A 27502-nucleotide genomic window follows, 5' to 3' on the forward strand; every position below is an offset into this window, starting at 1 on the left:
ATCTACGTGAATTGATAAAGGTGAAATGGATATGAAGAGTTAATATTTTGTGAAAATAGTGAGTCAGCTTAAATGAAGACTTTGATCTTTGTTTGATAAAAAAAACATGTATTTGTACTGTTTTTTTTAAAAAATATTTGATAAATAAGTTGTTTTTGATGTATTATAAGTTAATATGAAGAAATTAATATAAAAAGGATAAAATTGTCAAATTTAAATTAATTTATGTTTATTTTAAATAGAATTAAAAAATGGTTATAAGGAATGGAAATAAGGGAGGTAGACGTAATATCGTAAACCATAGGGGAGATCAGTGTTATAAAGCGAAACTTGGAGGAAGGTCTCTGAAATTATTCCATAAAATGATCTTTATAGTATTTATTAAGTTTTTTTTTTAGAAGAAAAAGTATAAAAATCTAAATAGAAATATTAACCTAATTGTTTGAGTTTGAACTCTCTTTAATTTTAAATTTTATTATTATATTATATTTTTAATTAATTTTTATTGACCCATGGACCAGCCCTACGTATATTTTTCAAGCCCCACAAATCATCCGGTTTATTCAGATCGGGCTAAAAAATCTTTTTTTTAAATGGACTTCAAAAATCTTAGCCCAACCCTATTAAATCTCAGGTTAAGCCAAACCAATCCAACAGGTGTAGCCCATATTGACGGCTCTATATATACACATAACACATGAAGAGAAAAAAGAAACAAAAATCACGAGTGAGTAAGATGATAAAAAGAAGTAATGAAGAAAATCAAACTAAGATAATTTTTTGGTAAATCAAGGATAAATAAAGGCGGTGTAGCCGATATCCAAAATTTTATTCCTTATTAATATGCGTGCAATATTAATAAATTCAACTTATAAAAATTCATACATCAATTTTGTATAACCCTATTCATTATAGTAATGAATTCAGTATGAATTACCTAACATAGACATTTAGGTGGAATGATGACTTTTTTTAGTTTTGTATAATTCGCATGTTGTATAATTTGAAATTTATATAATATAATTTGTATAATTTATAGGCAGAATAGTCTGGTGGACTCTCGTACTTGTATCGGATTGTATGATGGACTCTTCTACTTAGCTTTTTGTCATCTGAATCCTTATACTCAACAGAACACAATATATTAAACCCCTCTAACCATTAATCATCCTTATGTGGCATTAATATAGATGAGTTGGCAAGAGAGTGTAGTCACACGCCTGCAAAGGCAAGTGAACATGATATTTGAAATTTCAACTTTTACTTTTAAGTTATTAAAATTATTTTTTTAAAAAATAAATTTAAAAAGGAAAAAAACTCCATCTTCTTCCCCGCACTATCTCCATCTTCTTTCCCACACTACCTTTTTTCCAGCCACCCCAACCCCAATCTATTTTTCTTTCTTATCCACACCCTATTGTTATTTATCTTCATTTTTCTTTCACTTCTTTCTTTTTTCCCCCACCCATCCCTATTTTTTCCTCTTCAATCATCAATTTCCCTCTCCCCCCCCCCCCCCCNTTTCTGTCTTTCCTTGATCCTTTTCAACTTCATTCTTGTTTTTCTTTTTTTTTTTTGTTACCCTAAATAAAAAATGAAACTGGGCAAAATTTTTTGAACATAATAAGCAAAGAAAAATCAGAAATTAGTGGAGTTGTTGATATCTCTAATGAGTAACTTGACCTCTTTTGGTGTCAAAATTATTCTTGTATTTGTAAGCAATTTGGGGTGTGAAATAGTAGTTAGCACTGGATTATGAAAAGTTTGATTTGATCTGGTTGTTAGGTTGCTTGGATGTTGTTATTGTGGTTGTTAGATGACCTAGGTTATTGTTACTTTGATCTCGCCGGTAAAAATGGACGACGCCGTCAAAAATGGAGACGACGCAATGGCTCCATCGATTTCTCCTCCATCGACGAGATCCTCTACCTTGTTCCGACCAGTTCGTATTGCTATCCATGCTGAAAAATCAGAAATGCTATATTGGGTTTTACAATTGGATTCTAATGGGTTTTACAACGCCGACTTGGTGGTGAAATAGTGAAAATAGGAAGGATTAGAAATGTCAATAATAAATTAAAATGACACTAGCGGGGAGTGAAGTAGTTTCATGACTTCATCAGATTGCTGGATTGTGAAAAAATCGAAGAAAAAAATGGGGATATGAAGATGGTGAAGTTTTGATAGTGATGGTGGGTTAGGGAAGGTGAAAGAAAGGTGTACAAAAATAATAATTTTATTTTATTTAATAAAATAGATTTTTGGCAGAATGGTCTGATAGGCGCTTATACTTGTATTGGATTGTAAAGTGGACCCTTCTACTTATGAATTTGTCATGTGAACCCTTAAACTCAATGAAACACAATATTTTTAAACACCTCTGACCATTGACCAAGCTTATGTGGCTGTAAAATTTCTTAGCTGGAAAAACGCGTGAGGCACACGCGAGTCAAGAGCGTGAAATCAATGTCTTTTCATTAAAATACACATATAATCAGAAAAAAAATTAAAAATAGGAAAAACAATTATACCCACTTCTTCTTCTCTTTTCCTGGAGACAAAATTAGGTCATATTTTTCACCATTAATTCTTTTTGTAATTTAATTCATCATTCAAACATCCCACAACAAACATACAGATTGGAAAGAAGAAGAACTTTTTTGTTTCAACGATTCTTTGGGCTGCTTTATTTGTCTTCAAATTTAAAATGAGTTACATAATTTGAGTTTTCAATTTGAAGGTTTAGATTGAAATTTTCTTTGTAAATTGAAAACTCAAATAACAAAATTATACGAGTTGAATTGAGGATTTTGATAACTCAACTCCAAATCAAGACGATTGAATCAAATAACTCATTGTTGAACTCGTTGCCCGGATTGCTACATGAATATGACAAGAATGTATTGATTGTAGTAGCTCAAGGAATCATTCTAATGATGGTCCATTGACTCGATTTCAGCTTTTTGTTGGAGATTAGAAAGAAAATTGCACCCATTGTTGCTTCAATCTAGATTTTTTGGTCTTTGGGGATTTATGTATTCTCAACAATTTCTAAAGATTCTTGAATTTCAAAGTGTTTTGTGAAACAAAATTCATATTGTTTTTATATTTGCCAATGAGAACACCCAGATCTCAAGTTATAGCCATGACAGCAGGTGTATCTTTTGTGCTTAATTAAGGTGGGTGGAAAAAGATGGGAGTGAGAGGTGAGTTTGGAATTTGGGGGCGGCCAGGCTTTATTGAAAGAGATTGGAAAGGAGATATTTTGAGGAGAAAATTTTGCTTTTTTTTAAAAAATTATTTATTTTTTAATATTTAATTTCTGACTTGTCATTAAAAAATGACGTGGATTCCACGTGTATTTGATTGTATCATACACACCCTCTTCAAATGAAAAAAGGGTTTAAAATATTGTGTTTCATTAAGTTTAAGTTTTCACTTGACAAAGTCAAAAGTAAAAGGGTTCACTTTACAATCTGATACAAGTATAAGGTTTCATTGGACCATTTTGCCTAGATTCTTTTAAATTTGTCTTTTATTTAATATTTTTACTAATAATTAAAAAATTATTATGAAGAAAATTATGACTTGGCATTAATATATATGACATGGATATAACATGTCATCTATGTAAGGGAGAGTGAGATACACACATTGTCAGAGGGATTTAAAAATCTCATTTTGGTTAAGTTTAGGAGTCCAAATGACAAAAAGCTAAATAGAAGAGTCCATAATACAAATCCGATACAAGTACGAGGGTCCACCAAACTATTCTGCCTAATTTATATATAATTCAGAATTTGTATAATATAAATTACGTAACTGTTTATACTTTTTTGTAATTATATAAATTTGTTTTCTCGAATTTATATAAAAATAACACAATTATATAAATGTATTTCCAAATTGTACAAATTATAAAAGTGAGATAGCTTAAACTATAATTACAACCTGTAAATATATAAACTATAGTTATGAAACATAATTAAATTCATTATAATAGTTATTTGCGAAAGTTCTCGGTTAGGAAAGTTATGTAATTTGCTCCTCTTGAAACTAGTTGTTGCTTATATAATTGGGCTTAGATAAGCCACTTGGACCAAGTTGGGCTACCAATACTAGCCCATATGATTTTCATAATAAAAAGCCCTAATCTAAACCCTAAAGTAACTCACGCCTATAAGTACAAAGTGGTTCCTCAGATTGTTGCATCTCTCCCTTTTTTTTTTGTTTAACACTACATCTGCAGAAATCAATCGATTATCTCTATAATATAATTATAGAGCAATCATTTTTCTTCAACATTTCATGTACTTTTTGACTTTTTTTCCTTCATTTTTCTCATAAATGTATCATTGATTGTTTATTGTTGTTTTTTTGTTTTCCTCTGTGATGAACAAAACTAAGATGACGAGTCTGAAATCCATTCTTTTAAATCGTGAGGACAAATCGAGGCATTTGTCTGAGAGGAATTCCTTTAACCATTTTTTTTTTCATTATTTTTCTTATGAATTTTCCAAGTTGGATTTAACCATCATTCCTATTTTTTAATTTGTTTAATTTTTACCCGTGTTCAATATTTATATGGGATTCTAATTGATTTCGAATTGTTTTGTGTTAACTCATATGGAAATTGAGATCTTTGATTAAAGAAAACAACTCTATCATCATTTCTATTTGTTGGATATTTTTTTCTTTTGATGACTTTTTTTTTTCCTTTTGAGTAATGTGGCAATGATGAGAAATTATAAAATCTCTCAAATAGTTGAGGTACCTTTCATTTAATTTTAATTGAGAGGTAGCTATGATTATTTTCAAGCACTTTTGAGCCACCTTTTTTTCCTTTTTCTACTTTTTGAAGTTTGAACTCTGACTGTAATTATTGCTTAATTACGTTTATGATTTTCTCCTTTATGTTATACCATTAGTATTATCTTTTTTTTTGTATTGTTTTTATATAACTAAAACTACAACAAAGTTTTTTGACTTCATTTTTTTCGATTTATGTGGCATAGTTTGAAGTTTGAATATTATAATCACTATTAAATGTTGGTGTTAATTCTGTGTTTGAATATGAAAAGAAGATTGAAGTTTTGTGAGCTTGAACTATTGAACAATTCTTTTGAAATTAGTAAATATTATAATCACTATTAAATGTTGGTGTTAATTCTGTGCTTGAATATAAAAAGAAAATTGAAGTTTTGTGAGCTTGAACTATTGAACAATTCTTTTGAAATTAGTAAATATTATAATTCAAAAATAAATAATAAGTCTGATTGGTGTATAAATATTTATTTCTTAATTGCAATGAATAATGAGTATCAAATGTTGTTTTGTTGAAGTAGTTTTATTGTGCCTTTATATTTTTGTGCTTTATTAAAAGTTAAACTCAAACTTTGATTTATGTTAATTCAATCTTTTCACCTATCTTGTATTTTTTTTTTCATGTGTGTTTCTTGTTTTAAAAATAATCACTACTTGTTGAAAGAAGAAAATTATATTAATATTGCAATTGGGATGATTATTATTAACACTTTGCTGTATTTTGTGATCATATTTCACAAATTAAAGAATACTGCAACATAAAGTCTTCTATATTTGTTCAATTCAATCTAAAAAAAAATGTCTTCTACATCTGAAGTAATTTCAATTTATTGGGATGGCGAAATTATACATGACGGAAATACCATTTATCATAATTGTCCTCCCAAACACAATGCTAAATATCCAATAAATGTCTGATATCATAAATTTATTTCATCAATTTATAAAAGAATGGGTATAAACAGTACGATTATAATTTGATTATAGCCGAAAAATACACTACTTCATTTTTATCACAAGGACAAGTAAATTTTGGAGAGTGAATTACCTATAATGACGAATCATTGACCAACTTTTTGAGGGTTCCAAATGACTATATAGATCAAATCAAGTTAACAATACTTGAAATCTATGTTAGGAAGGAGCCTAAGATTAGTCAACAACGTTCTCCTTTATCAGTTGATGTTCATCCCTAATTAGAAAATCGTAATAGCATTGATGGATTTTCGATAACTCAATCTACTGATTTTCCTAAAATGACTCATTATCAAAATACTCTTACAGGTCGATATGATTTTGATTTAAACAAAACTATCAATGATAGTGATCAGTAATGCTCAATAATTATATTTCAATTATTGTTTGTTGATTTTGTCAATTATTTATTAATTTATTTTAATTATTATTCTTATTATTATATATTTTGTAGCGGTTTACCTCAGCAAGATAGGAATATTGTTCCAAGTTATGGACTAAATAATTATTTTGGTCAGTCCTCACACTTTGAAATGACGAAAAATGTTGGGACATCCTCAAATTTTCATGTCTCGCCTACTTTTGATGCAGATGATTATCGCTATGTCTAACACTTGTTTTTTTATTTGACTAAGTTAATTGCATGAGCCAAATATTTATATATTTTTTACATATATAGGGAAAATACTATACAAAATGAGCCCATTAATCCTGTGAATATCGATGATCGTGACCTTCCTAATTATGGCTTACCTTCAGCTAGTGATAATAATGATTTGCCTAATGCTGAGGAATCAGGAGATAATGTTCCATTTGAGGCATCATCTAGTGATGATGATTTTTTGACTCCCAATCGATCGCCAAGACCAATGCCCATGAGTCCGTTTCGTAATCATGAAATTCCTATCTTGATCATCTCTCGGATAGTCCAGATATCTTTGGTGATACACATGATGAATATACATCACAACGTACGTGGCATGAACCAGAAGATTTCATGAATGATGCTATTTATATTGAAAAGGCATGTTATTCAATTCAAAGAAGCAGTTGAAAGAGCAGTTAAACTTCTACATTTGAAGATAGCAAGGGAGTGCTTTGTTATTAAATCAACAAAGAAATCATGGCGACTTGTTTGTAGGCGTGTAGAACAAGGATATTTAGGTTGACTTCTTCTATTGATAAACATACTAACATGTGGAAAGTTGAAAGATACATTAAAGAACATATGACATTTCAGTAAGTAAAAGAAAAACCTATCTTGATCGCAAGCAGGCTTTTGAAAGTCTATGGTACTTGGGAGTGTTCTTTTGCCGAGTTGCCGAGGTTCATAGAAGATTTGAAACACTTCAATCCTGGAACAGTAGTCAATTGTATGTTGATAGTCAAGACACATATTGGTGCAGATATAGTCAAACAATAACAACCACCATGTGGGAAAATTATGAAAGATTTGTTGATATTTTTTCGAAAAAAAAATAATCAGAAAATGTTTCAACTTAAAGCTAGACAAAAAGATGAATTTTTGTGTACTTTATGACATAGATATTTTTATTTTGTCTTATATTTTATGATATTCTGCCTCTTAATTTATTTTATTTTATTTTCATATGATTTTGAAGTAGTGTTACTATTGAAACTTTTATAGGACGTGTAACCCTAAGTTTTCTATCAATGAATTTTAGATGCTTTCCTAACCAAAACTAAATTAAGTCTAAGGTTGAAAGTAAACCAAACCAAAATCACATTCTAAAAAAGATAAAATTTCCCTACAAGTACAAGGCTACAATCTTACCTATTTTTGCACCCAAGCAACGAATATGAGTTGTATGTTGTCGAGTTGTGCTACTCCAAAATTTCAATTTGTTTAGTGTGGGGCCGCTTCAAACTGTCGGATTGGGACCATCTTCAAAGTGAATTTTTTTTTGGAAGCCATGAAAAGAAAATGGAGAGAAGGTGAATGTGAAGATGAAAAAGTAACATTTTATAAAGTGGAAGATTTTCTTCCACTTTATAAAGTGGAATAAAAAGTTCCATTTTATAAAGTGGAAGAAAAAGTTCCGTTATATATTAAAAATAAACATTATGACAGTAAGGAAAAATATTTAGAAAATTGGATATAGTGGAAATTTTTCTTCCACTAAGCTTATTTTAGTTACTTGCTAAAATAGTGGCTTATTTTAATTACTTTTATATTTTTGTGGCTTATTTTGGTTCCCAACTCCCTTCAATGGTATCAACAATTTTTTCTTAACTCTGGGCCTCTAAACATTTATTACTTTTACTCGAATAATTCAACAACTTATTAAATCCATTTTATTGTAATAATCGAGATCATTAATTATGACCACAAATTCATGAATGACGTTTTCACAAGTGAATTTATTTAAATTCTCTGAAATTGCATTCCCCGATCGAATTTTACATAGTCGAAAACTATTTGCTATTGTCTATTGTTGAACATTTGTTGTCCAAGCAGGAATTGCAAAACTGATAACATCCAAAACATTAATATTTATTGGATCAGTTTTTGTCCACTTCATAACTTTCTAATATCCTATGATAAAATCTATTACAATAATACATCTTGAAAGCTCTTATTATCACAACATCATAAGATTAAAATTAGTAAGATATAATGATTTTTATATATTCATTGTAATTTATGCATAATATCTTTTTTATGTGAAATTAATAAATATGATGGATAAATTAGAAAAATACAATGATTTTGATATAATCACATTAACCTTCATTAAATATCATTATTTAAATTAATATTAATTCATAAATTAAATAATGTATCTATAAAATAATAAAATTTCATGGTTCCACATATATAGAGATTTTACTGTATTAATATAACAATCAACTTATAATATTGTTAATTTTTCTTCAATAAATAGTGATTGTTTTTAAAACATCAAATGCAAATTAGGAAAAAATAATAGAAGATCAATGAAGGAATCAATGAATAAAATTTAAGAAGTCCTACAATTTTTTTAGAAACCGTTTGGATTGGCTTGAGCTTTGAGATTCATCCTATTGAAGTGAAGTCCCTCATTCCTACTTTCAATTTTTAATTATTTTAAGTCATTTTAAAAAATATTTAAGTTATTTTTAATTTTGTCAAACATTTCCTGACATGTTTTTAGGTTTTTTTTGGACATATTTTAAGTTATTTTTAGATTTGCCTAATATGCAGATGTGAAAAACTGATTTAAAAGTAGATTTCATCAACTTTTAAGAGTTCGCTCGAATTGGTTTTAAAAAAGTAACTTTTAAGTAAAAAATAAAAAGTCAAATAGAAATGACTTTTCAGTCAAAAAATAAAAAGCAGGGGTGACCTACTTTTGGTTTTTGACTTATTTTAAGTCACTTTTAACTTATTATATATAAGTCATTTTGACCTTACCAAACACTTTTTAACTTATTTTCAGTCATTTTTTTATACTTATTTTAAGTTATATTTTTTTTATATATTTGTCAAATATTTTTCGTAAAAACATATTTAAAAGTAAGTTTGATCAACTTTTAAGCCAATTCAAACAGATTCTTAAGCCAATGCAAACACTCTCTGCAAAAAATAAAAAATCATTATAAAGATGTATCTTTGCAATTGAAGTTCATGAATTTAGAATTGTCATTTTGACCCTTTTTGACAATCAACTAAGATAAGAAGTGCGTAACATATTTGCGAATGACATGACATGATATGATAATTAATCAAAAATTTACATGTGACATTTTAGTATAAAAGTAATACTTTTAAAATAAATTATAAAAAACAACAATTTTTTTAGTAAAATAAATAAAATTATTCATTTTATACCACATCTCCCATCTTACATCACCCCAACCCCACCCACCATTTTTTTGTTATTCTATTCTAATCTTTCTTTTTTCATGTTTCGTTGTAAATTTGATTTTGAAAACCATCTGATCGATAGTGAGGTGAGGTTCTAATAAATATTTCATTCTTCGTATATTTTTTTTATAAAAAAAATGTGTGTTGTTCAAATAAATATTTTCAAAATTATTGTGATGATCTTTTTTTTAAAAAAAATTCTTGTAAATATTTTTAAAATTAGTGTGATACATTTTTAATTTTTAATTTTTTATATTTTGTAAGGTTTTTCATCATGATTATTGATGGTGGTAGGGATAAAGAAAGAAGAAGAAGAAAGAAGGGAAAAATATTAAAAAAAACTTTAAAAAAACACTCCTCACGCGCTCAAAATGGTTGAAGCACATCCAATGTGTCAAATCACTAGAAAGTATTAAAATGACAAAGCGGAACTCAAAATAAGATGTCTAAAATGAATAAAACTTAGTTTAATTGTCTAATTAAAATTGGTGTCAACTTTAGAGGGCCACCAATGAGTTCTACCTTGAAAGTATTTACCATTTGAGGGAAAATACATAGTAGATGTTTGACCATGTGATACCATATCACGATATGATATTGTGAGATGGAATCAACGTTTGAACATGCAATTTCACGATGATTCCATCTCATGATTTTATATTTTCCAAAAACGTAATATGGAATCACCATGTGATTCCATATCATGATATGAGATATTTTAATATAAAAATTGATCCACAAGTTTATATTTTGTTAAAACAACCCCATATCTACTAACCATTTAATTCATATGTAAATAAAATTTATAATCACATCATTACTTTTAAAATTTATTATTCTCACCGACATAAATTATTATTCTTACCAACATATAGTCAGTTTAACTCACACCAACCGATTGTTCAAGTGATGAAATATTTATGGTCTATAAACATGAAAATACAGTTGCGAATGATATTGACCAACAAATGACTCAAAGTAACAATGTTGGTTCGTCTTCTCGGTCACATGATCGATAAATGCAAGTTCAACTTGAGGAAATTGTTCGTACTATGTGGGAGGATTATATTAAAAACTAGTACACTACAATTTATGTTTAGTTTTTTTATCAAATTAAAGCTAGATGAAACAATTACTTAAGTGGAGAACAAATACCTCTGTAACAATTTATTATGCGATTTTATAATTTTTTATTTGATAAGATTGAATAAACAATTGGGTTTATTTTGATAATTTTACAACTTAAGGGATTCTTATGTTTATGAGAAAATTTACAACACAAAAATTACATATCGCGTGTCCAAACAAAACTTCAATGTCATCTTATATTTCCATATCATGATACTATATCATGATTCCATATAGCATGGTCAAACAGACCCTTACACAAGACCTCTGGTTATAATAGTAATCTTATCTAATGCACTACATTCTTTGATAGTTAATACATGTATCAAAATATGTTGGAACTATTTACAGAAAGATTATGCAATTACCTAAAATTTTGATAGCTAGAACATAATTAAACATAAATTAAGGTATAATTACAGTGAGAATGCAGAGTGAAAAAAGGGTAAATAATAACCTTGAAGAATAAATACCCTTTAATCCTCATAGATCCATAGATGCTGGTGGCTCACCTCGACCACCAGGTCACCGCCCTCCTCAACTATTCATCACTAAGTCACATCTTCAAATCACATACTTTTTTTCATATCTTCACTTCTCATAACTTTGAAAATTTATTCGTTGCTCAAAATGAAAATCAAAAATGAAAATTAGAAGAATCACACTTTAGACTATTCATTAATGGAGTAGTTACTAAGTAATATATTACATTAATGGAGAAGAATCATTAAAGGAATCATTTGGTAATAGACCCTTTGATGAAGAAGACCCATTTATTTAAATATTATAATAGCGAAGAGAGAAGTAATTTTCAGTGATAGAGTTTTTCGTTTGTATTTAGCTTTAAAGAACAAAATTTTCTGGTGTTTAGAATTTCGAGAAAGTTCAAAGATACGGTAGTCATCAAATCTGCTGAAGCTTTCAAGGAAAAAGAAATGGGGGAATGAATAATAAAGAGAAAGGGAGAAGATGAAAATATAAAACAAAAAACTAAAATATAATAATTAATTTCTTTATGTAAAAAAAAGGTATATTATGTGGCAGCGCTTGTTGGTGCTCTCGTGTGTGTGTGTGTGTGTGTGTGTGTATATATATATATATATATATATATATATATATATATATATATATAGGAAATTGTTAAATTTTAAAATATTAGTCTTCAAAAAGCAAAAAACTATTAGTTTTTTAAAAAGATAAAAAAGGATTTTCACTAAAACAATAATCGAGAAACACTTTCTAGAAAACTTGTCGTCAAACCCTAATTTTGTCGGAGATATGGCCATGCTGGCCGTTGTCCGCCTCCATCGGTGGGGGCTGGGCCAACATCACCATTTTTAATGGAGGAAACTCTGAAAATGACCTGACTTACACAGAAGTTATTAAACCTCATTCTCCCTCTCAATAAAATGCTATACCTTTGAACAAATAGTTTATCTACATGGGGAGCTAAGAATTGTGTGGGATGACGAAGAGGTGAATCAAATGATTATCAATGAAGATATCATCATGGGTGATAGGAAAATTTTCCTAAGGATGGCCTGATATTCAGAATCTACGACGACTCATTCCGAAGCAATGTGATTTAAAAGGAGAGGTGAACGATTGGGCTACTGAGTAATAATCATATATAGATTAGGACAACACGACTGGATGATTATGTGAAATTTTTGTTTAAGCCCCAATTCTACATCACTCATAATTATTGGTCATATCCAATGCACACATTCAAATGGGACCCATGCTTTAATTCGGTAGAGGAGACATCAAAATCAATTGATTGGATCTCTTTTTGAGCATTGACCCCAAATTTCTTTGCGAAGGAAGCAACGTTTTCGTTGGTGAAAACAATTGGGAAACCCTTGCAAGTGGACCTAGCTACTCAAAATAAAACCAGATCAAGCCGTGCAAGGTCAAAGTAAATTTTTTTTACTTGGGGAATTTTCAAAAAGAATCAGCATTACTGTGAGGATGAAATCAAGGGAAGTAAAGGAACGATGGATACATATCAAATATGACTATATGTTTAAGTAATGCAAGACATGTAAGTTTTAAGGTCATAATGAAAATGAATGTTTTTTCATTCATCCGGAATTGTACCCAAAGGAAGACGCAAAAGTCGAACGACAATTAGATGAGCGGAAGGATAAAGGTGAAGAAGGTGGCACAACAAAAGAAATAAAACGAAGGGGAGATGGAGTTTCAATTGTCGATGTAGTAAATAGCGGAATGAGTTTAGGAGCAGAAAGAAAAAAATTATACCAAAGGGGGAAGACAACCATAAAAGGGAATGATGGAAAAACAGTAGATTCCCAAGTCACAACCGAAAGAACAAGGGAAACAACATGTAACAAATTTGGTGTGATTGATAATATGATGGAGGAGTAAGAACCGACTCAGAAGAATGAGGTGACAAGACAAAAAAAAAACGATAAAACACAAATATTTATGGAGCAACAAGGCATTCAAGTAGATGACCAACCTGAAGGAAGAGATGGGGGACATTCAAAGGAATTATATAACAAGGATGCGCAAACCTCAATAAATGAGGTCGATAAGAAACATCTGGTCTATTTAAGGCAAGTGGTCGGACAACACCCTGAAAAAAGAAACAGAACAGAGCCTGGCGAACGAAGATGAAATGGGTAGAAATGCTGCAGTGCTTAAGCTAAAGTAGGTGCAAAAATAACCTGAGGCAGAGAAATTGATAGATGAAACAGAAGATAAGAAAGCTGACACGATAAACATTATGTCAGACAAGGAAAACAATGATAAACAAAATCCAAAGGATGATGAAAACATAGATATTAATGTAGAATATATGAGCAACAATGGTGATTTATCCCCAAGGCAGATTGATTACATGAAGTCCAAAAGCAAGAGGAGTGCAAAACACATTCAAACTCAATCTCAAATAAATACAATGAGTAATATGAGGTCCTCTTGTACATTGAATTAATGATTACTAAGGCCATTTTTTGGTCTATTAGGTCTATGAGAACTCAAAAGTCTTTTGAGCATTTAATAGACCTACATAAAAGACATCATTGTTCTTACATAGCTTTATCAGAACCTTTTCAAAGCCCATATGAGATTGAAGCGTATAGACAAAAAATGGGTCTTGCTAATGCATGAGTGAATATTTCAGCAAAATTCTGAGTCTTCTGAGAAGATGATTGGGTGGAGCTAGCTACATCATACTCTGTACAACAGTTAACAATTTGGTTCCAATTAAAAGGACCGGATGAATGTTTTAAGTGTATGAAAGGTGTAGTTCCCTAGAACGACTTGAATTATGGGAAGATTTAGAGAACATTGTAAGCCTATCTAATAGTCCTTGGTTGGTGGGTGGGGATTTCAATACTGTAGTGGTTGATTATCCTAACAAGAGAGTATATTTTGCTCATTGTATTAACGCTTTTTCATTAAATGAACTAAAATTTGTTGGAAGCTGTTACACTTGGTGGAATGAGAGAATAAAAATTGATTGTATATTCAAGAGACTTGATATAGTTTTGGCTAATTCATGGAGCTACTCCCTAATAGTGAAGTGCATCATTTAATTAGGCAAAGATATGACCATGCCTCATTACATTTAATTTGTAATGACTCACATAAACAAGTGGTTAAGCCATTTAGGTTCTTGAATTTATGGACCAAGCACAAAGATTTTATGAAGGTGGTGAAGGAAGGATGGGCGAAAGAGATTTACACGATCTCCTTTATTTATTGATCACTCCAAATTAAAGAAGATTAACAAAATCTTATCACAGTAGAGTAAGAGTACCTTTGGGTATTTTTTTTTTCAAAAAATCTTCATACCGGAGGTCTTCGTGAAAGCAAAGAAAGTACAGTTGGAAATCTCACCCACTAAAGAAAACAGGTGTATCCTTAGTAAGGCGAAGATAGAATTGAAAAGATATCATCATATAGAAGAAGAATATTGGAGGCAAAAAGTAGGAATTAAATGGTTCAAGGATGGACATAGGAACACAATTTTTTAATTCATATGTCTAAGGCAAGAGAAGGAAGCTACAAGTTTAAGAAATTTAGACAAAATAGGGAGATATAATTAACAATACTCTGAATATTGGTTAGGAAACCAGTAATGTGCTTAAGGAGAAGTACATGGAGACTTTTGAAGAGTATAATCTGGTGGTGCGGGATTGCATATCGACATCGATCACTGAAGGAGAGAATAAGGAAATGGACAAAATGCCAACCAAAGAGAATATGAAGCATGTGATTTTCTCACTAAACAGAGACAGATTTAGTGGACAAGATTGGTTCTTGGGATACTTATACCAATCATGTAAGAAAACAATTGGAAAAGACATCACAAATATAGTGAAGACATTCTTTTATGGGCATGAGTTACCTAGGTATGTGACCAATACTAACCTAGTACTCATTCCTAAGAAAGAAGAGGTCAATATCTTCGTAGATTTAAGACCTATCAGTCTAAGTACATTTACTAACAAGATCATTTTGAGATTGTTGCATGAAAGAATGTTAATGGTGCTGCCGATAATTATTTCTTTACCCCAATAAGGTTTCGTGAAAGGAATGAGTATGACGGAGAATGTATTACTCACACATGAGATAATCATAGATGTTAACGGAAGAAACAAGATGAACAATGTAGTGGTGAAGATGGATATGACAAAGACGTATGATAGGGAGTCCAAAAAATTTCTAGTAAGGGTGTTAAGAAGTTTTGGGTTTGTTGAGAGAATAATAGATATGATTGTGCCACTAATAAGAAATAATTGGTATTCTGTCCAAATAAATGGATATATATGGCTTATTTCGATCATCCAGAGGACTCAAGTAAGGGGATCCACTATCACCCACATTATTCATCATTGTTGCGAAAGTTTTGGCAAGGAAATTGAATAATTTGTTTGATGAATAAAATTTTATAGGCTACAGAATGCCTAAGTGGATCCCTAAGATAAATCATCTCACATATGCTGACGATATTATACTATTTTTCTCAAAGCATGGTGGATCAATAAAGAAGATGATGCAGGTGCTAAGAGAAAATTAATTGATGTCTTGATATATTAGTAATATAGTAAAAAGCCTATTGTATCTTCATGAGAGCACACTGATAAGGGTGTACAATCGCATTAAGAAGATTACAGGTTTCAACCAAGGTTTATTTCCTTTTGTATATGTGCTTCCCTATTTTTATGGTGGGAAGAACAAAAATCACTTTGAAGAATTAATCAAGAAGTCATGAAAAGGTTAAGCCTATGGAGACATAAATTATTGTCATTTGGGGGAATATATATCTTTATTACACATGTGTTACAATCTATGCATATATTTATGCTCTCGTCCATGAATCCTTAAGCCACTGTGATTAATCAACTATAAAAAATCTTCGCAATTTTTTTGGGCTAATGCTACTAGATCAAGAAACAAGAATTGGGTGTCATGGGAGTGTCTTATCCTAGGGAAGAAGGATAAATTGGCCTTAGATTGGATTGAGGTTATTTTTGGTAATATAGGTCTACGGGTGTGGTATAGGGACCGTAGAACAAATGAAGAGTCGCAGGATTGGATCATAAGGATTATTCCATATTCTAAATGTCTAGTCGAGGTTCAACGCTCAAAAGTGAAAATCTAGGGTTTCAAGCTTCAAAGTCTTCTCGTTCTCTTTCTTTGCTAGGATTTGATATCAAGGTAAACAAGAACTCACCAATGATCCCTTTCATCCATTTTGTGCCAAAAGATCTTCAATCTCTAATGTCAATTTCACCTAATTCTCATGGGGTTTCATGTCAATCTTCATGGGTCTAATTTATTATGATTCAATTGTTGATTTTATACCTTATTATGCATGATTTGACTCAAATACATGATTTATAATTGATTTAATATAGACCCATGATTATACATTGATATTTACGTATGAAATATGAAATTATGATTATGAACTTGATAAAAGATATTTATGCATTTTTTATGAAAAGATGAATTGGGACTTAAAGGATACTTGTGAAAGCTTTTTCTCACAATTGAAGGGAAATCATGATTTAGATGCTTAGGAAGGAAAGTTTTTATGAACTACAATATAAAATCATGATTTTGAAAAGAGCTATACTTATATGATCTTATGACTTGGAATGGTAGTTGATTATTCTTTTTGCTTATAATGTTATGCTTTTGTAATTGTCTTTATCTATTCATAGGGATTGAACTTAACACCACGAGTATTTCAGCTGGAGTCTCAAAAAGGATAATTTCTAGTAGCTATCTCTAGTTTCAAACTATGTGCCCCGACAGGATGTCTTAAATGACTTACTTAGTGGGTTCATATAGCATTCATGATATAATACTAGTTCTTTCACTAGCAAGTTTAACTCCCTCTTTTCGGTGTAAGGGTTACACCAGATTCAATGGTATGAGTTACATGGTGTATTGTCGGTCAAAACTATTATCCCACAAAAGAACTATGATTTTTTCCTAAAGCTTCCGCTTATGTCTTTATACTAGTGCAATGCCCTTGTTTTAATATTTAAGACTTTGCTTTAAAAAACTTTACAATATATTTTACTTGGTCATGCATTACACGTTTTAAGCCTTCATGCTATCATATCTACGCTTATGCATACTCTCCATACTTAGTACATCCATATCACTACTGCATGTCTACGCCTATATTTTTTCGTAATATAGGACCCAACGCTCCTCCACCTGGCCGTACTTAGGTGGATTGATTTCCTTTTCTAGTTGGTGAGTCCTCATGGTTCGAGGCTAGACCCATCAAGTCATTTTCTTCATTGTCTTTACTTTCAATTATTGTACGTGATATATGAGTTACGTCTCAACCCTCTTATATTGTATTAGAGGCTTTTTGTCATGATAGGAGTTAGATTATTTCAACATTTATGTTTCAGTATTGCACTTTGAGTTTCATATCATTGGGATCTTCTTATTCATCTTAATTTAAGTCGATTACATCATATTTATGTTAAACGTCTTGTGTAGGGCCCCTCGAGGTGCTATTTTTCATGTCACACCTAAGGGGTACTTTGGGTCGTGACACTCTCAGTTGATATATTAAATTTAATGCTTTAGAAAAATCTATAAGATATTGAATAATATTTAATAGCAAGGATAAAATTCATAGCAATAATGCATGTCTGTTCCTATATTGTTTCTTAATATAGGACCCAATGCTCCTTCACCTGGCCCTGACCATACTTAGGTGGATTGTTTTGCTTTGGTAGTTGGTGAATCCTCATGGTTTGAGGGAAGACCTATGAAGTCATTTTCTTTATTGTCTTTACTTTCAATTATTGTATGTGATGTATGAGTTACGTCTCAACCACAATTATAATGTATTAGAGGCTTTTTGTCATGATATGAGTTAGATTATTTCAACATTTATGTTTCAGTCTTGCACTTTGAGTTTTATATCGTTGAGATCTTCTTATTTACCTTCACTTAAGTTGATTACATCATGTTTATGTTTAACGACTTGTGTAAGGGCCCTCTAGGTGCTATTTTTCATGTCACACCTAAGGGTACTTGGGGTCGTGACACTTCTCTATTGAGTATATTAAATTTAATGCTTTGAAAAAATCTATAAGCTATTGAATAATATTTATTAGCAAGGTAAAATAAACACAAAAAGATAAATTGTCTTTTGATTTTTCAAACTGGACACGTGTTGTTAAACAATTATTTTTTAAATGGTGGACAGGTAAAACTCGAGAAAGAGAGTAACTATTAGTTGAATTACCATTTCAGAAATAAAGTTTAATCATCTATCAATAAGATTTTTCAAATTTCATATATGGGGTACAGTGTTTTTAATGTTTTCGGGGCGAGTCCCGAGGCGGGGCGCATAAAGACGCTCTGGGGCGCAAATAGAAGGTGTAGATCCATAAGGTGCAAGTCCTTGAACTTGGATCGCAAGTTTTGAGCGTAAAAACGTAAGTTCTAGGCGTAACGCCTGAGCGTTATTTATTAATTTAAAATATAACGACTTTTACTCTAATCACATTTTTTTTTAATTATTGGTATAATGATATTGATATTGTATGTTATATTTTTCTTTTTTAAGTTCTAGTGATTTTTTTTTTTAAAATCTACATATAATATAAAGTTAGGTAAAAGAAAAGTGACGTGTCACCTCTCTTTGGCCCGGGATTCTACTAATCTTTTTCTCTCTTTTTGCCTATTTTTTCTATTTTTTAAACATAATTGTACAAAAATGAATGTGTCAATTACTACTCCATTTGTTCATATTCTTAAATATAAAAACATAATTGTCTTTATTTCCATGACTCTCCTTGCTTTTGATAATTATAACTCCTAATTCATACTAATTGTCATGTTCATAATAACTTTTGGTATTTCATATTATGTACTACAAATAGAGGCATTAAAAAAAATATTTCAAAATAAATGATCAAATTTATAGTAGAGCTAGAGTTTAACGGAAGCCTGCTCATCTTTTTGGCCAAGAATCTCATTATTTTTACACTATAAAATAGTATCTTATAGCTTATATATTGCTTATCATTTTATTTTTTCTAACTTCAAATGAAATTTGATTATTTTATTGCAGGTGTTTTTTCTTTGTTGAATGGAAAAAATTCATCTTCTTCATGATATTTGACAAACTGATCAAATTTTAATCAAGCAATTGAATGAGTAAAATCTAAACAGGCTCCTACAAGATTATTGACGAAAAGGTATAATTAATTTTCTTTTTTTATTTACATGTAGGTCGTATCTTTTATTACTTGAATTTTAATGTAAAAACATAAAAAAAAATTCAAGTATTGCAAATTTTGTTTAATCAAAAGCTCATCGTGAAATTGCTAAAAAGTCATTTTTTAATTTTCTATAGTGTAAAACTTAATGGTCTTTATTTTCATTACTCGTGTAACATTTTATTAGATAACCTCTAAAATAAGTTGTAGCCATGTTCATGTTGGTATTATATATTGTAGTCCTATAAATAGAGATGTTGTAATACTTTGTTGAAATGAATACCTTAGCATTTTAAGTTTTCATGTTTTCATACTTATTATATTGATGTTTTGATTTGACTTAAAAGAAAAAGATGAAGGCTATTTAATGGTGATTGTGCCTTGAGAAATTGACTAGAGCTCGAAAGATTGGATATTGATTTCATATATTTTTAAATGGTTAAATGATTAAGTCATACAAATAATGTTGTACTATTTATCTATCTCATTATTTATTTATTTTAGTTCTCTCTTGATTTCTCTTTATTTTGAATTTTTTATATAAAGTTTTGATTGTCATAAATTTATAATTTATCTTGGTTCAAAATAGTATCTAATGACTTTGTTGGACATATATAAAAATAGAAGTAATTCTGTGTATATAAGAATACAAAATACTTTTATGGGAGTTTCTCTAACCGACAACCATCACTTAAGAGCTATTGTGATGATATATCATTTTGCCTCACGCTGCCAGGGTTGTCCCATACCTTGCGGAGGATATAGAACCTGACTACTAAGTGAATATACTAGTTTATGCTAAAAAGTACTAAGGAATCATCTAAAAAGTATGACCCATTTCAACCCATGATGACTTCATGGTTTATGAGGATTGGGAGTTGTCTAAACTTTCCCTCATATCGGTGCTCAATACTACTCCAAAAAAAAAATAATACTAGCTCATATATTTAAAAACATAACTTCTTTCTATGGTTTGAAATAATTACTTAAATCAAATGCTCTCTTGGAAATCAAAGTTCCCTCTCTTGCTTAATTGTAAAAACATTTAATCTTTACTGAAAACTAGCTCATAGCCTCTATTGGAAATCGGTGTTTCCTTTCTTGTTTAAATGTGAAAACATTTACTCTTTGGGAATAAATATTGAAGAAATGAACTTCAATCATTACTCTTTACTCAACTCAAGTCTTAAAAATAAATTGAAGCACTTGTAAAATACTTTTGGAAAACTCTATGAACTTCTCTTAACTTGACCCTTAACTTTCCCTGAATTTAATTATGAATTCAAGGATCATGATCTCATGTTATGGATGATTTCATGTTGTTTAGACGTATCTTAGAATGTAGAAATCAACTAGAAAACATAGGTACATATCAAGGGAACTCTTACGGAAAGAAGTGGGAAAGGGTAGAAAACCTGACGTCCGGCGCCAGAGGCAAGTCTATAGAACTAGGGATGGGGCACACTGGCTGGCGCGGCGCCTTAGATCTCAAACTACAGAAAATTTGTTGGGGCGCTCTGGTTGGCGCGGCGCCCCACCCCTTTTCTCCAAAATTCTTTAATTTTCTTGCTCGTTTTTCAACTCTAAACCCTCTAGATTCGATTGGTTCTTTCTCTAAACACTTAGATTCGACTACAAAACCAAAATATACAAGAATATACTCAAAACAACATCTAATTTCATGAATCTAACTCAAGAAACTTCTCAACAAGTTCAACAATCAAGAACCCAAAAGAAACTTCAACACAATCCATCAAGAACTCAATTTTTATACTTTCAAGAACATAATTTCGCTGAAATAAATCATGGTTGATACGTGGGTGAACTAACCAAATGCTATGTGATCTCACATATCTCGTAGGGATCAACCCTTGGCGAAATCCACAAGCAAATCTTCAGGGACGCGACGATTCTCATCTTCTTTTCTCTTTTCTCAAAACCCTAACTTATTTTATGAAGTGTAAACTGAATCCAATCAATTGAGATCCTAAAGTAATTACCAAAAATGAATTTAATTAATTGGGTAGTGAATAGACCGTAATAACCTTCAAAATCCGATTTTGACTTTTCTTATCTAAATAGCCCAACTTCAAATAGGCATATTTCCCTCACACAAACTCAAAATTGATCAAAATCGGTGGCATTGGAAAGATAATTTAAAGATATTTTCTACGGTATTTTGTAGGACACCTAAATCATCCTGATCTAGGAGTTATGGTCGTTTGAAGTTGACCAAAAACTAATATATAGTTAGCTTAACATTGCCAAACTTTCCAAATTTGATTATTTCCAAAAACAGTTTCTTTCTAATTCTAAGTCTTTCTAGTAGTGGGGTATTACACATGCTTTGCCTTTTAAAACACTGAAAGAGTATTTACGACGAGACTAATTATGAACAATCTAGGATTTCAATTTTGAGTTATAGATGATTGATTTTTTCTTAGATTTCTGATTGGACACATTGAGTAGGATATACGTACCATTGCAAAACAAAAGGCCCATTAGTTCAGTTGGTTAGAGCGTCGTGCTAATAACGCGAAGGTCGCAGGTTCGAGACCTGCATGGGCCAAAACGTGTTTTCTATTTTTTCTCGGAATGTTTTATTTTTATTCTCAATGTATCGAACTTTCACATCACCTACCGTCCTACATATACCTAGCCAAATAAAGTCAGCAAAAACAAATATTTATTATGGTGTGAATAAATATTGATTCATATTATATGAGATTTATATTTTTTTACAAATTAAAAATAGTGTTTTAAACTACAGGGGCGTAAGATGAGATATTTTACTTAGCATGGAATAAGACGTAAATCATGAGACATGAGGGGTAAGTCCCAGAATCTCTAAAAATTTTAAATTACAAAATAGTAAAATAATGTTATAACCCAAAATTATAAAAATATATTAGGAATCTTTAAAATTTTATAATACAATATAGTAAAATAATGTAATAACACATGATTCTGAAAATACATTAATGGTTTAACATAATTACAAACATGAGAGAAGAATTTTAGAATAGTTTGAGGTAAGACCGAAAGTCGTCCTTGAGTTTTCAAATGGACTAATGGTCCCTCATGTTTGCAATATTAATAATATTTTGATCTTCTATCAAATTTTTGTCTATTTTTTAACATTGATTTATCCACAATTTATTACATCTCAGATGCCAACGTGTTCTTAGTTCATCTTCAATAATATTTTTACCGAATAGAACAAGGTGTAATTCTTCTCACATTCTCTATATAGAGTTATTTTTTTACAAAATATATAAAAAGACGATTGAACATTCAATACATGCAATTATGCACAAAATCAACATTAAAAGAATAGGGAAAAACTTGCGGGAGAACCCAAGGAGCACCAATATTGCAAACATGAGAGACTATAAGTGCATTATATGAAAACTCAAGGATGACTTTAAGTTTTAACCTAAATATAAGGAACTACTTTGGGCTTTTTCTCCAAACATGATTAAGGAAATTCATTGAAAATAAACTTCTAACATGATTTTACTGGTATAAATAATGTAATGATAAAATATATTGTGAGATGCAAATCAACTCAAATATCTTAACTTTCTAATAACAAGAGAATCATTATTTCTAAAAATATATTACTATACTATATAATTTACCCCCCTAAAATATAATAATCAATAAAACTTATTAGTATTATGATAAAAATATCACACCATCACGAAAAATAAAATTACTTTCAAATAGCTAAATAAGAAAGTGTGATAATTTTCAGACATATGACAAACATAAAGTCTAATTTGATAACTGAAGAAGTCAAATTTCGATAAATAGAAAATATTATGTAATCTATTATCACTCTCGCAGTGTTACCGGATTGTCAATATGCAATACTACAACTTATTATTTGAGACCCTCTCAATTTTCTTACTTTTATGATTAAGAAATTATATTAAGTAGATATTACTGAATCAAAGATAACCTAATAAAAACATTCTTTTTCGTTTAGGGTTGAGTGAATTTCTTATGAGTGTGCCAATTGCCACATTAAAAAAAACACAAGAAAATCTTATTCGCTATCATAATTAATACTACTAATTGTGTGAGTGCGTTTGCTCACAAAGAAGTGAACACAAAGTTTGTGGACTAAAAAATATATAAATAATACTCAGTAATGTAATTTGGCACATTTTGTTTTTGTTTTGTTTTTGAAATATCATATGCCGTTTAACTTTTGATATAACAATATTTAGTAATTTTATAAATTAGAATACAAAACGATACAATCAAATCAAACAATAAAAATATTATTAAACAATAGCAAATGATACAGTCTAGTCAAATATTATATGTACCCTACGATATAATACAATACAGTACATTAAGAAATAATGGGTAACAATGATCCAAACATAGTGTTTAAGTAATAAACATGGATATTTAAGTGGAAACTTCCTTACTTAAGGAGGAGAAAACCACGACCTGCCATACAAAATTTCACAATTTACTCCGCTAACTTGTAAAAATATAGACCTTGATCACAAAGGACTAAACTCTTAACCCTACAAACTTGTAACAACTCTATTACAAGATCTAGATCAAGTCCCTCCATCAGCTTCCATAATTTGTTAATTAAGAATATTGGAATATAGCAAAACTTCTTAATTCCACCTTTGTCCTCAAATTCAACATGCAAGTGTTTAAACCTAAATAATGACTAACTTCACCTCCTTTCTATTTTGTTTTTAGTAGTAATAGGAATTCTAAATAATCTTATTGTTGATTTGATTGCATGTTTAAACATTTTTCAAGTGAGTACATCAAATCTAGTTATGCACACACGTGCATTTAATTGCTCTTGTCTATCACTTGGTCTTTGAATTTGATGCATGTCTGTTCCAGTGGATTATTTATTTATATTCCTTTAACAACCAAAGCAGTGATCTATAATGCAAATTTTAGATCACAATCTGAAGTGTATTATTTGATTCCCATTGAAATTTGGGTTTGAAAATTGCAGTATTGAGGGTCTAACAACCGGCAAAACAACACTAAACTGGCAATTTCTTTTTGGGTTTCGAGACATAATATATATTGTTCTATAATTATTAAAAATAATGTATTATCCATTGAATATGGAATGATTATTGCCAACTTGCTAAGATACTTTGTGGGTCTAAAATCTAAATGCCAACTTGCTAAGATACTTTAGTTTGTGCTTAGACTCATGATAAAATTATGATCTCTAATCATGCTAATGGGACGTACTGTCCTAGAAGGTACGTTTTAATATCTTACACTTATCGATTCAAAAATTTTAGTCGAGTATTTTTTATTGAGAAAAGAAATCGTACACAATTAACATTAGTAGTATGAATCATAAAATAAACCTTTTTCTTCCTACATAAAGAATTTTAGGTGTTGTATTATTGTAATGTGTGTATTTTTTTAACTTCTTGATTTTGTCATAATTATATATTGACATCATATAGGTTACATTGCATTAGTCATTTATACTCCGCTTGGATCATTGTTACCTATTGTTTCATAATATATTGTATTATATTGTACTATATGGTAGATACAATGTTTGACTAGAGTTTATTTTTTGCTGTTGTTTAATAACATGTTATTGTTTGGTTTGACTGTATCATACTATATTATAATTTATAAATTTACTAAAATATCCTTAATTATTCTCGGGTAGGAGGTTTGACAAGCTAGAATTAGCGTAAAAGGTAAAATAATATTATGAAATATTATGTAAGGATATGATTGGAAAAAGAAATTACGTAACAATGTGAACACACCAAATCAGTTGTTCCATAAAATGTGAATTTTTGTTGAGTTCTAACACTTGGACTCATTTAGGAATTTATATAGGTTTAGTGCCCTCAATTGCTCAATTAGTGTCATGAACGGATGAAAAATCCTTGATTTTTTGGTATACGAATTAAGGAACAAAGCAAGGACATTTATAGGCAAAAAGGACAACATAAGCTGAAAAAGAGAGAGAAAAACAAGCCTAACAATCGCCAAGAGAACTCGGCGATTCGCCAAGTTACCCCTCGATCACCTAAATTTACAAAACACTGAGTCTGAAACGGGAAGAACTTAGGTGGAGTACATTCCTTATCGGCGAAGGACGACCATGTCTCCAAAAGTGTTGATTGAGACCGAGGTGTGAATTCAAATTGGGGACCTAAAAGACTAAAGGACGCATTGCGGAAATGATTAGCAACTCCGATCTAGATCACCTAAATTACAGTGTGTGAACGAGGAAAATGTGAAGAAAGAAGGCGAGAGGAAAGGACGAACGATTGGCGAAACCCGACTTTCCTCACCTACTGGACCCAAAAAAGCCACCTTAGATTAGAATAAATTGATTTTTGGAAGAGAGAAAAAATATTCCGAAATTGTGATAACAAAAAAAACAGAGCAAAACATTGCTATTGTTGATTTTGAGTAATTTTACCAAGATTTTTCAATCGGGTATTGTAATAAAGAAGATATTATTCATTTTAAGACTTTCAATTTTCAAATACCCAGCTATGGAACATGTGGTAGGTATCAAATTTCATCATTTTACGATGATTGGCTAAACCCCAATCTTGAGGGTTTGACAATGTAACCAATTATTGTGTTTGACTTAATGAGTGTTAGTAATTTTTGACTTATGGTGTTAATTATAAATGGGTCGGAGTTTTTACTGTGGTTTAACTCATATATTGTATGTTTAGTGCAATATACCTCAGGGGTTTATGCTTGCTTGAGAGAGAAGTGTAGAGATAAGGTAGTAGCTTAGCATTCATATCTAGCGGGTGATGACGGCTTTAGCTTAAAAAAGTGAAACTCAAGATTCAACCATTGTATCTAGCTCGAGAGAGTAGATTTGAGATTTTGGGCTGGTCTTCTTATGAAATGCATTTACGTTTGAAAGAACTCTGTGGAAATAAGGTAATTGTTTGAGAGAAAAGTGTCTTACCTAAAGCCCATCCTACCCATGATGAATTAACAGTTTTGGTTAGTTATTTGCACTCGTTGAGTTGAACTTCGCAGTTGCTTAGTCAATCCCCCAAGCATCGTCTCTTTATTTGATTGTTCCTTGTTGATTGTTGAAGTGGTTTTGTAGTTTATAAGTTGCTCGCTTGAAATAGTGACTACGTCTTCGAGTTTGGGTCATAGTTTCCTGAAACTTTTATTCCTTCAACTACAAAAGTCATCGTTATAACTTTAATTTAAAATAGAACTACTCCCTGTTGGATCGTCCCCAAATCATTTAGTTGGATTCTATACTGATCTACGATCGTTGAACACCTAGAATTAGATGAGGTGTGCTTGAAATTTTAAATCAAATGGCGCCGCTACTGGGGAGTAGTGTTGTTTAAAGTTCCTTTTATCGAAGTTTAACTTATGAATTTGTTGGTTGTAGTTGAATTGATTCAAATTGTATTGTGTTTGTGTTAGTTGTGCGAGCAGGAGAGAGAATGAGTGAGATAGACATGAATGGTAGCCAAGCAGGTCACTAAGATGATATTGATGATGTTAATAGTGTGCACAACTCAATCTAATTGGGTGGAATTGGTGCAATCTGCTTACTTTCAGTCGAAAATGATGTTATATTTGATGTCATGAGCATAATTCGTCATCTCCTTTAAATGAAGGGACTCTATAGAGGGTTACCACATTAGCATATGAGGAATTTTATATATGTTTGCAGCCCGTTTTTATTCAAGAACGTGTCGCAAGAATCAATCTGGCTCAGGTTATTTCCATTATCTCTGACAGGGGAAGCTAGCAAATGGTTGTCACATCCGGGTTTACCCCCTAGACGTAACCGGCGCCGTCATCCTCTTTGAGGACTATAACTAGCCCTTTAGTCTCATGTCATTACATTCATAGGTTTAACCTTGCGGAAAAATTTAAAATTTTCATTTCATCTACTTGGAGGTTTACATAGACCTCTACATACACATAATATATATATATA

General features: G+C 30.6%; 2 non-coding genes across 2 annotated transcripts; both read left to right on the forward strand.

Annotated features, from left to right (window-relative positions):
• The first annotated feature begins 4384 nt into the window (after nt 1–4384).
• Nucleotides 4385–4471, forward strand: LOC114076593. The gene has a single exon (XR_003577654.1). It is a non-coding gene; the product is annotated as a small nucleolar RNA SNOR75 (small nucleolar RNA).
• A 17554-nt stretch (nt 4472–22025) lies between these two features.
• On the forward strand, nt 22026–22099 carry TRNAI-AAU. Its single transcript has one exon. It is a non-coding gene; the product is annotated as a tRNA-Ile (tRNA).
• The last annotated feature ends 5403 nt before the right edge of the window (nt 22100–27502 follow it).

This window comes from Solanum pennellii, chromosome 3 (genome assembly GCF_001406875.1).
Source record: "Solanum pennellii chromosome 3, SPENNV200".
NCBI classification, from domain to species: domain Eukaryota; kingdom Viridiplantae; phylum Streptophyta; class Magnoliopsida; order Solanales; family Solanaceae; genus Solanum; species Solanum pennellii.